This window comes from Aegilops tauschii, chromosome 3, assembly GCF_002575655.3.
Source record: "Aegilops tauschii subsp. strangulata cultivar AL8/78 chromosome 3, Aet v6.0, whole genome shotgun sequence".
Taxonomy (NCBI): Eukaryota; Viridiplantae; Streptophyta; class Magnoliopsida; order Poales; family Poaceae; genus Aegilops; species Aegilops tauschii.
The window spans coordinates 534,942,716-534,956,778 of record NC_053037.3 but is presented as its reverse complement, the minus strand read 5'-3'; positions in this window follow the sequence as shown (position 1 = coordinate 534,956,778).

Below are 14,063 nucleotides of genomic sequence, written 5' to 3'. Positions count from 1 at the left end.
AAATTGCATATAAATCAAATACTAGCACATATATTTTCTACCAAATTACTAAACTCATAAATTAATCACTATACAAAGCATTGCAAGAGCTAATCTAGCAATGAGAGATGAAAGGACAAAGTTGCTAACCTTTGTGATCATTTGAATGGATGGGGGCCTTCAAATCTTGACAAATTTTGGGCAAAATGTGTGATGAGCTCGAGAGGAAGAGGGGAAGAACAAAGAGGAGAGCGGAAAGGGGAAGAACAGAGCGAGCTCGGGTGGACGAAGGGCTTATGTAGGACGACCTTTAGCACCGGTTCGTGCCATGAACCGGTACTAAAGGTGCTGGAGGGGCCCCGGACTGACAACATGGCACGAACCGGTGCTAAAGGTCGGCCACGAACCGGTACTAATGAAAGCGGCTGGCTAGCCGTTGGAACCGGCACTAATGCACACATTAGTGCCGGCTCAAAAGCAAACCGGCACTAATGTGCTTGACATTTGACCCTTTTTCTACTAGTGTGACCTCAAGAACAAAAGTAACTACTCACAAATAATAATCATGCTCAAAATCAGATGGGTATTAAATAGCATAATGGATATGAACATATAATCTTCCACCAAATAAACCATATAGTAATCGACTACAAGATGTAATCAACACTACTAGTCACCCACAAGCACCAATCTAAGGTTCCGGTACAAAGATTGAACACAAGAGATGAACTAGGGTTTGAGAGGAGATGGTGCTGTTGAAGATGTTGATGGAGATTATCCTCCCCAAGATGGGAGAGTTGTTGGTGATGGTGATGACGATGATTTCCCCTCCGGGAGGGAAGTTCCCCCGGCGGAATCGCTCCGCCGGAGGGCAAAAGTGCTCCTGCCCAAGTTCCACCTCGAGACGGCGGCGCTTTGTCCTGAAAGTCCTCTCCTTATTTTTCTAGGTCAAAATGACTTATATACCATAAGAGGGGCACCGGAGGTGGGCCGAGAAGGGCACAACCCACCAAGGCGCGCCTGGGCTCCCTGGCGCACCCAGGTGGGTTGTGCCCACCTGGTGGGGCCCCTCTGGTACTTATTTGCTCCAATATTTCTTATATATTCCATAAAAAATCTCCTTAAAGTTTCAGATCATTTGGAGTTGTGCAGAATAGGTAGCCTGACGTACCTTTTCAGGTCAAGAATTCCAGCTACCGGTATTCTCCCTCTTTGTGTGTACCTTGCATATTATGAGAGAAAATGCATTAGAATTACTCCAAAAAGCATTATTATGCATAAAAACAATATAAATAACAGTAGGTAAACATGATGCAAAATGGACGTATCAACGCGCCCTGGTGCCTCGTAGGCACCTGGTGGCCCCCTCTGGTATTTCTTTCTTCCAGTATTTTTTTATTTATTCCAAAATAATTCTCTGTGAAATTTCAGCTCATTTGAAGATGTGCGGAATAGGTATCTCTGACATAGCTTTTTTAGGTCTAGAATTCCAGTTGCTGGCAATCTCCCTATTCATGTAAATCTTGCAAATTAAGAGAGAAAAGGCATTAGAATTGCTCCACAAAGTGTTATATTGACTAAAAACACTATAAATAACAGTAGGAAAACATGATGCAAAATGGACGTATCAACTCCCCCAAGCTTAGACCTCGCTTGTCCTCAAGCAAAAGCCGATATCGGTAATCATGTCCACATGTTTAGAGAGAGGTGTCGATAAAAAACAAAATACAAACATAGTAGCATCATGATCATTATTATAGCAACAATATACATCATCATAAACTTCTCATGAGCAAGTAATAATTGATCACAACAACGAAGTATAAGGCATAAACTTTCTTGAAAACTAACAAACTATGTTCTCTGTCAACAAGGCAATTACGATTCATCATCTTTTCAGTAAGGGTCCCATGTAGGAGCTTTTGTGTAGCAAGTTCACATACTCAACCATCATTTTAGTCTTCTATGATTGCTAACACTCAAGATATATATATATATATATATATATATATATATATATATATATATATATATATATATGGAGCAAAAGTTTCAGCCAGACACATAGAAAGATAGGGGCTTATAACTTTGCCTCCCAAGTCATTTACCTCGAGGGGAATGTCAACAATAATAACTCATGATCACTCATATCCAACTGGATATATGTGCCTAGATCTTTCTCCATCACATGATGCTTGCTAAAGAGAAAAATAAAAAGGGAATAGAGGAGAACACTATCGACTCTTGCATAGAAAGTAAATACATAAAAAGTAAAATATAGGCCATTCGCAAAGGGAAGCAGAGGTTGTCATCGCTTTTTATTTTTGGATATGCAAACTCTTAATGTAAAGGCACGCCACTTTATATTGCCCCTTGTGATAGCAACCTTTATTATACAGTCCGTCGCTTTTATTTCTTTACCATCACAAGATCATACAAAGATCATTTTCCCTTACAATAAAATATCATACATATTTAGAAGAAATTTTTATTGCCTTATGCACCGATCACAACTTACTTGAAGGATTTTATTCAATCCATAGGTAGGTATAGTGAACTCTCGTGACATGAAACTAGGTTTAAGGGTTTTTGGATGCACATATTGTTGGAAATATGCCCTAGAGGCAATAATAAATTGGTTATTATTATATTTCCTTGTTCATGATAATCGTTTATTATCCATGCTAGAATTGTATTGATAGGAAACTCAGATACATGTGTGGATACATAGACAACACCATGTCCCTAGTAAGCCTCTAGTTGACTAGCTTGTTCATCAATAGATGGTTACGGTTTCCTGACCATGGACATTGGATGTCGTTGATAACGGGATCACATCATTAGGAGAATGATGTGATGGACAAGACCCAATCCTAAGCCTAGCACAAGATCGTGTAGTTCGTTTGCTCAGAGCTTTTCTAATGTCAAGTATCATTTCCTTAGACCATGAGATTGTGCAACTCCCGGATACCGTAGGAATGCTTTGGGTGTACCAAACGTCACAACGTAACTGGGTGGCTATAAAGGTGCACTACAGGTATCTCCGAAAGTGTCTGTTGGGTTGGCACAAATCGATACTGGGATTTGTCACTCCGTGTAAACGGGGAGGTATCTCTGGGCCCACTCGGTAGGACATCATCATAATGTGCACAATGTGACCAAGGAGTTGATCACGGGATGATGTGAGTTACGGAACGAGTAAAGAGACTTGCCGGTAACGAGATTGAACAAGGTATAGGGATACCGACGATCGAATCTCGGGAAAGTAACATATCGATGGACAAAGGGAATTGAATACGGGATTGATTGAATCCCCGACATCGTGGTTCATCCGATGAGATCATCGTGGAACATGTGGGAGCCAACATGGGTATCCAGATCCCGTTGTTGGTTATTGACCGGAGAACGTCTCGGTCATGTCTGCATGGTTCCCGAACCCGTAGGGTCTACACGCTTAAGGTTCGATGACGCTAGGGTTATAGGGAAAGCATGTACGTGGTTACCGAATGTTGTTCGGAGTCCCGGATGAGATCCCGGACGTCACGAGGAGTTCCGGAATGGTCCGGAGGTAAAGATTTATATATGGGAAGTCCTGTTTTGGTCACCGGAAAAGTTTCGGGTGATATCGGTAATGTACCGGGACCACCGGGAGGGTCCCGGGGGTCCACCAAGTGGGGCCACCAGCCCCAGAGGGCTGCATGGGCCAAGTGTGGGAGTGGACCAGCCCCAGGTGGGCTGGTGCGCCCCCCCCCCCACAAGAGGCCCAGGGCGCAGGAAAGGGGAAGGGGGGGGGAAACCCTAGTCTCAGATGGGCCTTAGGCCCATCTAGTGGGGCGCCACCTCTCTCCCCCCCTTTGGCCGCCCCCCCAAGCCCCATCTAGGGCTGGCCGCACCCCTTGGGGGGGGGAACCCTAGATGGGGGCGCAGCCCTCCTCCTCCCCTATATATACTTGAGGTTTGGGCTGCCCAAGACACACGAGAACGTCTCTCTTTCGGCGCAGCTCTACCCCTCTCCCTCCTCCTCCTCTCCCTCGGTGCTTGGCGAAGCCCTGCGGGATTGCCACGCTCCTCCACCACCACCACGCCGTCGTGCTGCTGCTGGATGGAGTCTTCCCCAACCTCTCCCTCTCTCCTTGCTGGATCAAGGCGTGGGAGACGTCACCGGGCTGCACGTGTGTTGAACGCGGAGGCACCGTTCTTCGGTGCTTAGATCGGAACCAACCGCGATCTGAATCACTTCGAGTACGACTCCTTCATCCGCGTTCTTGCAACGCTTCCGCATCGCGATCTACAAGGGTATGTAGATGCACTCCCCTTCCCCTCGTTGCTAGATTACTCCATAGATTGATCTTGGTGATGCGTAGAAAATTTTGAATTTCTGCTACGTTCCCCAACAGTGGCATCATGAGCTAGGTCTATGCGTAGTTTCTATGCATGAGTAGAACACAAAGTAGTTGTGGGCGTAGATGTTGCCAATTCTTCTTGCCACTACTAGTCTTATCTTGTTTCGGCGGCATTGTGGGATGAATAGGCCCGGACCGACCTTACACGTACGCTTACGTGAGACAGGTTCCACCGACTGACATGCACTAGTTGCATAAGGTGGCTAGCGGGTGTCTGTCTCTCCCACTTTAGTCGGAATGGATTCGATGAAAAGGGTCCTTATGAAGGGTAAATAGAAATTGGCATATCACGTTGTGGTTTTACGTAGGTAAGAAACGTTCTTGCTAGAAACCTATACAAGCCACGTAAAAACTTGCAACAACAATTAGAGGACGTCTAACTTGTTTTTGCAGCATGTGCTATGTGATGTGATATGGCCAGAAGATGTGATGAATGATATATGGGATGTATGAGATTGATCATATTCTTGTAATAGGAATCACGACTTGCATGTCGATGAGTATGACAACCGGCAGGAGCCATAGGAGTTGTCTTTATTTTTGTATGACCTGCGTGTCATTGAATAACGCCATGTAAATTACTTTACTTTATTGCTAAGCGCGTTAGCCATAGAAGTAGAAGTAATCGTTGGCGTGACAACTTCATGAAGACACAATGATGGAGATAATGATGATGGAGATCATGGTGTCATGTCGGTGACAAAGATGATCATGGTGCCCCGAAGATGGAGATCAAAGGAGCAAGATGATATTGGCCATATCATGTCACTATTTGATTGCATGTGATGTTTATCATGTTATGCATCTTATTTGCTTAGAACGACGGTAGTAAGTAAGATGATCCCTTATAAAATTTCAAGAGACGTGTTCCCCCTAACTGTGCACCGTTGCGAAGGTTCGTTGTTTCGAAGCACCACGTGATGATCGGGTGTGATAGATTCTAACATTCGAATACAACGGGTGTTGACGAGCCTAGCATGTACAGACATGGCCTCGGAACACATGCGAAACACTTAGGTTGACTTGACGAGCCTAGCATGTACAGACATGGCCTCGGAACACAAGAGACCGAAAGGTCGAGCATGAGTCGTATAGAAGATACGATCAACATGGAGATGTTCACCGATGATGACTAGTCCGTCTCACGTGATGATCGGACACGGCCTAGTTTGACTCGGATCATGTATCACTTAGATGACCAGAGGGATGTCTATCTGAGTGGGAGTTCAATAATCAGATGAACTTCATTATCATGAACATAGTCAAAAGGTCTTTGCGAATTATGTCATATGCTTTAGTTCTACTGTTTAAGATATGTTCCTAGAGAAAATTTAGTTGAAAGTTGGTAGTAGCATATGCGGACTGGGTCCGTAAACTGAGGATTGTCCTCATTGCTGCACAGAAGGCTTATGTCCTTAATGCACCGCTCGGTGTGCTGAACCTCAGCGTCGTCTGTAGATGTTGCGGAACATCTGACATACACGTTTTGATGACTACGTGATAGTTCAGTGCGTAATGCTAACGGTTTAGAATTGTGGCACCAAAGACGTTTTTGAAACGTCGCAGAACATATGAGATGTTTCGAAAACTGAAATTGGGATTTCAGACTAGTGCCCACGTCAAGAGGTATGAGACCTCTGACAAGTTTCTTAAGCCTGCAGACTAAGGGAGAAAAGCTCAATCGTTGAGCATGTGCACAGATTGTCTGAGTGCCACAATCACTTGAATCGAGTGGGAGTTAATCTTCCAGATGAGATAGTGATAGTTCTCCATAGTCACTGCCACCAAGCTAGTAGAGCTTCGTGATGAACTATAACATATCAGGGATAGTTATGATGATCCTTGAGCTATTCGCGATGTTTGACACCGCGAAAGTAGAAATCAAGAAGGAGCATCAATTATTGATGGTTAGTAAAACCACTGGTTTCTAGAAGGGCAAGGGCAAAAGGGATACTTCATGAAACAGCAAATCGTTTGCTGCTCTAGTAAAGAATCCCAAGGTTGAACCCAAACCCGAGACTAAGTGCTTCTGTAATGAGGGGAACGGTCATTGAAGCGGAACTACCCTAGATACTTGGTAGATGAGAAGGCAGGCAAGGTCGATAGAAGTATATTGGATATACGTTATATGAATGTGTACCTTACTAGTACTCCTAGCAGCACCAGGGTATTAGACACCAGTTCGGGTGCTAAGTGTTAGTAACTCGAAATAAAAGCTGCGGAATAAATGGAGACTAGCTAAAGGTGAGATGACGATATGTGTTGGAAGTGTTTCCAAGGTTGATGTGATCAAAGCATCGCATGCTCCCTCTACTATCGAGATTTGGTGTTTGCGTTGAGCATGATTGGATTATGTTTATCGCAATACGGTTATTCATTTAAGGAGAATAATGGTTACTCTGTTTATTTGAATAATACCTTCAATGGTCTTGCACCTAAAATGAATCTCAATCGTAGTGATACACATGTTCATGCCAAAAGATATAAGATAGTAATGATAGTACCACATACTTGTGGCACTGCCATTCGAGTCATATTGGTATAGAACGCATGAAGAAGCTCCATGTAGATGGATCTTTGGACTCGCTCGTTTTTGAAAAGATTGAGACATGTGAACCATGTCTATTGGTATATATGCATGAAGAAACTCCATGCAGATGGATCGTTTGGACTCACTTGATTTTGAATCACTTGAGACATGCAAATCATACCACATGGGCAAGATGACTGAAAGGCCTCGTTTTTAGTAAGATGGAACAAGAGAGCAACTTGTTGGAAGTAATACATTTTGATGTATGCAGTCCAATGAGTGCTGAGGCATGCAGTGGATATCGTTATGTTCTTACTTCACAGATGATTTGAGTAGATGCTGAGTGTATTTACTTGATGAAACACAAGTCTGAATTATTGAAAGGTTCAAGTAATTTCAGAGTGAAGTTGAAGATCGTCGTGACAAGAGGATAAAATGTCTGTGATATGATCATAGAGATGAGTATCTGAGTTACGAGTTTGGCACACAATTAAGACATTGTGGAAAGTGTTTCACAAGTAATACCGCCTGGAACACCATAGTGTGATGGTGTGTCCGAACATCATAACTGCACCCTATTGGATATGGTGCATACCATGATGTTTCTTATCGAATTAGCATTATCGTTTATGGGTTAGGCATTAGAGACAACCGAATTCACTTTAAAAGGGGCACCACGCAATTCCGTTGAGACGACACCGTTTAGAGAAACCTAAGTTGTCGTTTCTTAAAAGTTTGGGGCTGCGATGCTTATGTGAAAAAGTTTCAGGCTGATAAGCTCGAACCCAAAGCGGATAAATGCATCTTCATACCCAAAACAGTTGGGTAGACCTCCTATTTCAGATCTGGAAGCAAAAGTAATTGCTTCTAGAAACAGGTCCTTTCTCGAGGAAGAGTTTCTCTCGAAAGAATTGAGTGGGAGGATGGTGGAGACTTGATAAGGTTATTGAACCGTCACTTCAACTAGTGTGTAGCAGGGCACAGGAAGTTGTTCCTGTGGCACCTACACCAATTGAAGTGGAAGCTTATGATAGTGATCATGAAACTTCGGATCAAGTCACTACCAAACCTCGTAGGACGACGAGGATGCGTAATACTTCAGAGTAGTACGTGATCCTGTCTTGGAAGTCATGTTGTTGGACAACGATGAACCTATGAGCTATGGAGAAGCGATGGTGGGCCCATATTCCGACAAATGGTTAGAAGCCATGAAATCCGAGATAAATGGATCTTTAAGAAGAAGACGGACGTGGACAGTAATGTTACCATCTATGAAGCTCGACTTGTGGCAAAGAATATTTCCACAAGTTCAAGGAGTTGACTACGATGGGATTTTCCCATCCGTAGCGATGCTTAATTCCGTCGGAATCATGTTAGCATTAGCTACATTTATGAAATCTGGCAGATGGATGTCAAAACAAGTTCCTTTACCAGTTTTCGTAAGGAAAGGTTGTATGTGATACAATCAGAAAGGTTTTGTCGATCCTAAGGATGCTAAAAGGTATGCTAGCTCCAGCGATCCTTCCATGGACTAGAGCAAGCATCTCGGAGTCAGAATATACGCTTTGATGGAGTGATCAAAGTTTTTGGATTTATACAAAGTTTGTTAGAAACTTGTATTTACAATAAAGTGAGTGGGAGCGCTACAACATTTCTGATAAGTATATGTGAATGACATATTGTTGATCCGAAATGATGTAAAATTTCTGGAAAGCATAAAGGGTTGGTTGAAAGGAGTTTTTCAAGGGAAGACCTTGATAAAGCTTCTTACATATTGGGCATCAAGATCTATAGAGATAGATCAAGACGCCTGATGATACTTTCAAAGAACGCACACCTTGACATGATTTTGAAAGAGTTCAAAATAGATCAGCAAAGGAGTTCTTGGCTGTGTTACAAGGTGTGAGTATTGAGTAAGACTCAAGACCTGACCACGGCAGAAGATAGAGAAAGGACGAAGGTCCTCCCCTATGCTTTAGACGTAGGCTCTATAGTATGCTATGCTGTGTACCGCACATGTAGTGTGCCTTGCCATGAGTTGGTCAAGGGGTACAATAGTGATCCAGGAATGGATCACATGACAGCGGTCGAACTTATCCTTAGTATCTAGTAGACTAAGGAATTTTCTCGATTATGGAGGTGAAAAGGAGTTCGTCGTAAAGGGTTACGTCGATGCGAACTTTGACACTAATCCGGATGACTCTGAGTAGTAAACCGGATTCGTATAGTAGAGCAATTATTTGAAATGGCTCCAAATAGCGTGTGGTAGCATCCACAAGATGACATAGATATTCGTAAAGCACACACGGATCTGAAAGGTTCAGACCGGTTGACTAATAACCTCTCTCACAAGCATAACATGATCAAACCAGAACTCATTGAGTGTTAATCACATAGAGATGTGAACTAGATTGTTGACTCTAGTAAACTCTTGGGTGTTGGTCACATGGTGATGTGACCTGTCAGTGTTAATCACATGGTGATGTGAACTAGATTATTGACTCTAGTGCAAGTGGGAGACTGTTGGAAATATGCCCTAGAGGCAATAATAAATTGGTTATTATTATATTTCCTTATTCATGATAATCGTTTATTATCCATGCTAGAATTGTATTGATAGGAAACTCAGATACATGTGTGGATACATAGACAACACCATGTCCCATAGTAAGCCTCTAGTTGACTAGCTCGTTGATCAATAGATGGTTACGATTTCCTGACCATGGACATTGCATGTCGTTGATAACGGGATCACATCATTAGGAGAATGATGTGATGGACAAGACCCAATCCTAAGCCTAGCACAAGATCGTGTAGTTCGTTTGCTCAGAGCTTTTCTAATGTCAAGTATCATTTCCTTAGACCATGAGATTGTGCAACTCCCGGATACCGTAGGAATGCTTTGGGTGTACCAAACGTCACAACGTAACTGGGTGGCTATAAAGGTGCACTACAGGTATCTCCGAAAGTGTCTGTTGGGTTGGCACGAATCGAGACTGGGATTTGTCACTCCGTGTAAATGGAGAGGTATCTCTGGACCCACTCGGTAGGACATCATCATAATGTGCACAATGTGACCAAGGAGTTGATCACGGGATGATGTGAGTTACGGAACGAGTAAAGAGACTTGCCGGTAACGAGATTGAACAAGGTATAGGGATACCGACGATCGAATCTCGGGCAAGTAACATACCGATGGACAAAGGGAATTGAATACGGGATTGATCGAATCCCCGGCATCGTGGTTCATCCGATGAGATCATCGTGGAACATGTGGGAGCCAACATGGGTATCCAGATCCCGCTGTTGGTTATTGACCGGAGAACGTCTCGGTCATGTCTGCATGGTTCCCGAACCCGTAGGGTCTACACGCTTAAGGTTCGATGACGCTAGGGTTATAGGGAAAGCATGTACGTGGTTACCGAATGTTGTTCGGAGTCCCGGATGAGATCCCGGACGTCACGAGGAGTTCCGGAATGGTCCGGAGGTAAAGATTTATATATGGGAAGTCCTGTTTTGGTCACCGGAAAAGTTTCGGGTGATATCGGTAATGTACCGGGACCACCGGGAGGGTCCCGGGGGTCCACCAAGTGGGGCCACCAGCCCCAGAGGGCTGCATGGGCCAAGTGTGGGAGGGGACCAGCCCCAGGTGGGCTGGTGCGCCCCCCCACAAGAGGCCCAGGGCGCAGGAAAGGGGAAGGGGGGCAACCCTAGTCTCAGATGGGCCTTAGGCCCATCTAGTGGGGCGCCACCTCTCTCCCCCCTTTGGCCGCCCCCCCAAGCCCCATCTAGGGCTGGCCGCACCCCTTGGGGGGGAAACCCTAGATGGGGGCGCAGCCCTCCCCCTCCCCTATATATACTTGAGGTTTGGGCTGCCCAAGACACACGAGAACGTCTCTCTTTCGGCGCAGCCCTACCCCTCTCCCTCCTCCTCCTCTCCCTCGGTGCTTGGCGAAGCCCTGCGGGATTGCCACGCTCCTCCACCACCACCACGCCGTCGTGCTGCTGCTGGATGGAGTCTTCCCCAACCTCTCCCTCTCTCCTTGCTGGATCAAGGCGTGGGAGACGTCACCGGGCTGCACGTGTGTTGAACGCGGAGGCACCGTTCTTCGGTGCTTAGATCGGAACCAACCGCGATCTGAATCGCTTCGAGTACGACTCCTTCATCCGCGTTCTTGCAACGCTTCCGCATCGCGATCTACAAGGGTATGTAGATGCACTCCCCTTCCCCTCGTTGCTAGATTACTCCATAGATTGATCTTGGTGATGCGTAGAAAATTTTGAATTTCTGCTACGTTCCCCAACACATATAGTATTTCTACTTGGTACGAATTTTTGGCTAGCAAAGATATTGAGCAAGCAGGACATGTTGGAGGATCTATAACTATATAACTTCTATGTGAATATAAGAAAGCATAACTCATTACGTTGTCTTCCTTGTCCAACGTCAACAATTTGACATAAAATACTTAATGGGGCTCACAATCATAAAAGATATCCAAGATAGTATATTTGCATGTGAATCTTCTCTTGCCTTATTAATTCTTTCATGAATTGCATCGTTGAGCAATTAAAAGTTCAAAGGTTTGGCATGGATGTTGATGTAGAATACTCTTTGGAAACAACACAAGACTTAAAAAGGTTCTCTTTCATGAGAGAATGTTTGAAATGGGGCTCTTGAGTGAATTGGTTGAATAAGTATGGACCTAAAAAGATGTCTGCTAATTTTTCGTACAACTCGGAAGCTCCGACAGAAATGCAAAGAGGCAACTTTCATATAGCTCAGAGGGTCTGACTAGGTTTCATCCGGAGGCTCCTATTAGCACTGGCACAACTACACACACACACCTCTACACATCGTTCAATTTTTTTTAATCGTGGTGTGTTCGGAGACTCTGACCAATATTTCGGTGGCTCCAAATGGAGTTGTGGTGGGGGTTTGAAATGTCCGTATCTCTGAATAGAATAGGAGGCTCCAAATGGATGTGTATTGGTGGCTTCAAACAATGTAAAGAGAGATGGTAGGGAAAGGATTGAGGTGTTAGAATGATTTTTGGAGTTTGATCTTCAAGCACTCAACAAGAAATCTCAACGCCACACATCCTTGACCCCTTTTTTGATAGTATCGTCATACATATGGACTCAATGTAAAATATTTTGCTTCCATTTGTTTGTCAAATGTTGCATCAACATTTTTCTTACGATTTATTAAACACAATAAATCATTTGTATTTTCATTTTTCATTGAAATATATAGCAAAAACATCCCCCTCAACAATCATGCATGATATCATCTAGTTATCAATTAAAACATGTGCACAAGCAAATAATAAAGTAATAAAAGGTTCATATAGTGTTGCAAAATCTCATTGACATGGTTGATTCATAATCAATAAAAAACACTATTTATCAATTCAAAACACGAGACATCAACATATTGCACAACAAGGAAAACTTCACGTCGAATGTTAGCACTCACGAGTTAGATATCAAATCGATCAATTGCCAAAAGATATTTGCTTTCGCAATGTATACATGCAAATTTTACCAATAACGTTTCCGTGCTATCAGCCATAAAGTTTCACAATATATCTATGCAGTTATTGTCAATGACCGTTTCCGTGCTATCATCCGTAAAGTCAGTAGAAATAAGGACTTACACTGCACACTTACTGCTAATGAATGTGTTCTATATTACAACATGTAACGGACAATCAAAATAGAGATACACATCATTCTTCCTCCTTTTTAGAACCATAAACCATGGATGTGACGTAAATATGATATATGGTATGTAAAATATGATGTAATTCATGTAAGGTATGTGTAATATTTCCGTGTAGATTTTTTTGTCAATGACAGTTTCCGTGCTATCATAAAGTCAGCAGAGGTAAGGACTTACAGTGCATACTTACTGCCAATGAATGTGTCTACAGTACATTATGTAACGGACAATCCAGATAGAGATGCACATCATTGTTCCTCCTCTTTAGAACCGTAAATCACGGGTGGGACATAAATATGATTTTTTTTCTTTAAAAAAGACGTAAATATAATATAAGGGATGTGTTACCCATGATCATCTACTCAGAGAGAAATGAGCAACCTAACAATTCAACATGGGAGATCTTAAATGTTGGAATGGCTGATGGATCAATCACGATATACCAAAATTTCTTGAGGATATTTGTCGCTCCTAGGTCAATACATCTGTTACCCATCTTAAATGTCTACCATACATACGCATACAATCTTCTCGATCAATGCGGTCACCTGCTACATTTAAAACACGCAAAGGCCGATAATAAGATCAATATCATGTAGCTAAAACATTCGGGCACAACTAATTCAATGCCAATGTAAAATGTGATACACCAGATTGCCTACCTACAAAATATTTCACATAGCCACGCTATATATCTCATCATCCTCGTTGTATACTCCGTATGTCTACTCTCGTTGAAAACGCATATATTCTCTCCGTTCCTAAATATAAGTCTTTTTAGAGATTTCAAAGTGAACTATATACGGATTTATATAAACGTAGTTTACAGTATAGATTCACTCATTTGCTCAGTATGTAGTTTATATTGCAATCTTTGAAAAGTCTTACTACAGTATTATTTAGGAACGGAGGGAGTACAAGGCGACCGTCTCAAACTGAAAGAGGAAAAAAAAAGAAATGAAACAGCTAGCGCAAAGCGCCAAAGCTGCAGCGACGCAATACTCATCAGTTTCAGTAGTACTTCGTCATGGTGTCATTCATGTGATGGAAACAGATATACGTATATCAATTGCACTGCTCAAGCATTTCCAGAAAGAGTTAAGAAACGCCACGAAATACTGTTGACTATGGCCGCAACAACCTCCTACGAGTAGGACAAGGCAAACGCTCCATCCACACGCAACGCCCACACCAGGTACATGTATCTCCGGGCTGCCGTCGAGCTGGCCGCGGCATGGGCCATGGCTCCATACACGCCACCTCCACGACCAATCATTCGGCACCACGTCATCCCAACCACATGTGTCCCTCGTCCACGTCAGGCGCGCCCGTCCGTGTAGGCTTCGGCGCGTGCGCGGGGACGCGCCACCCCTAGTTCCGAGACAGGCCTGATGTCGCCTGGGAAGCGCGCGTCCGTCGGATCTGG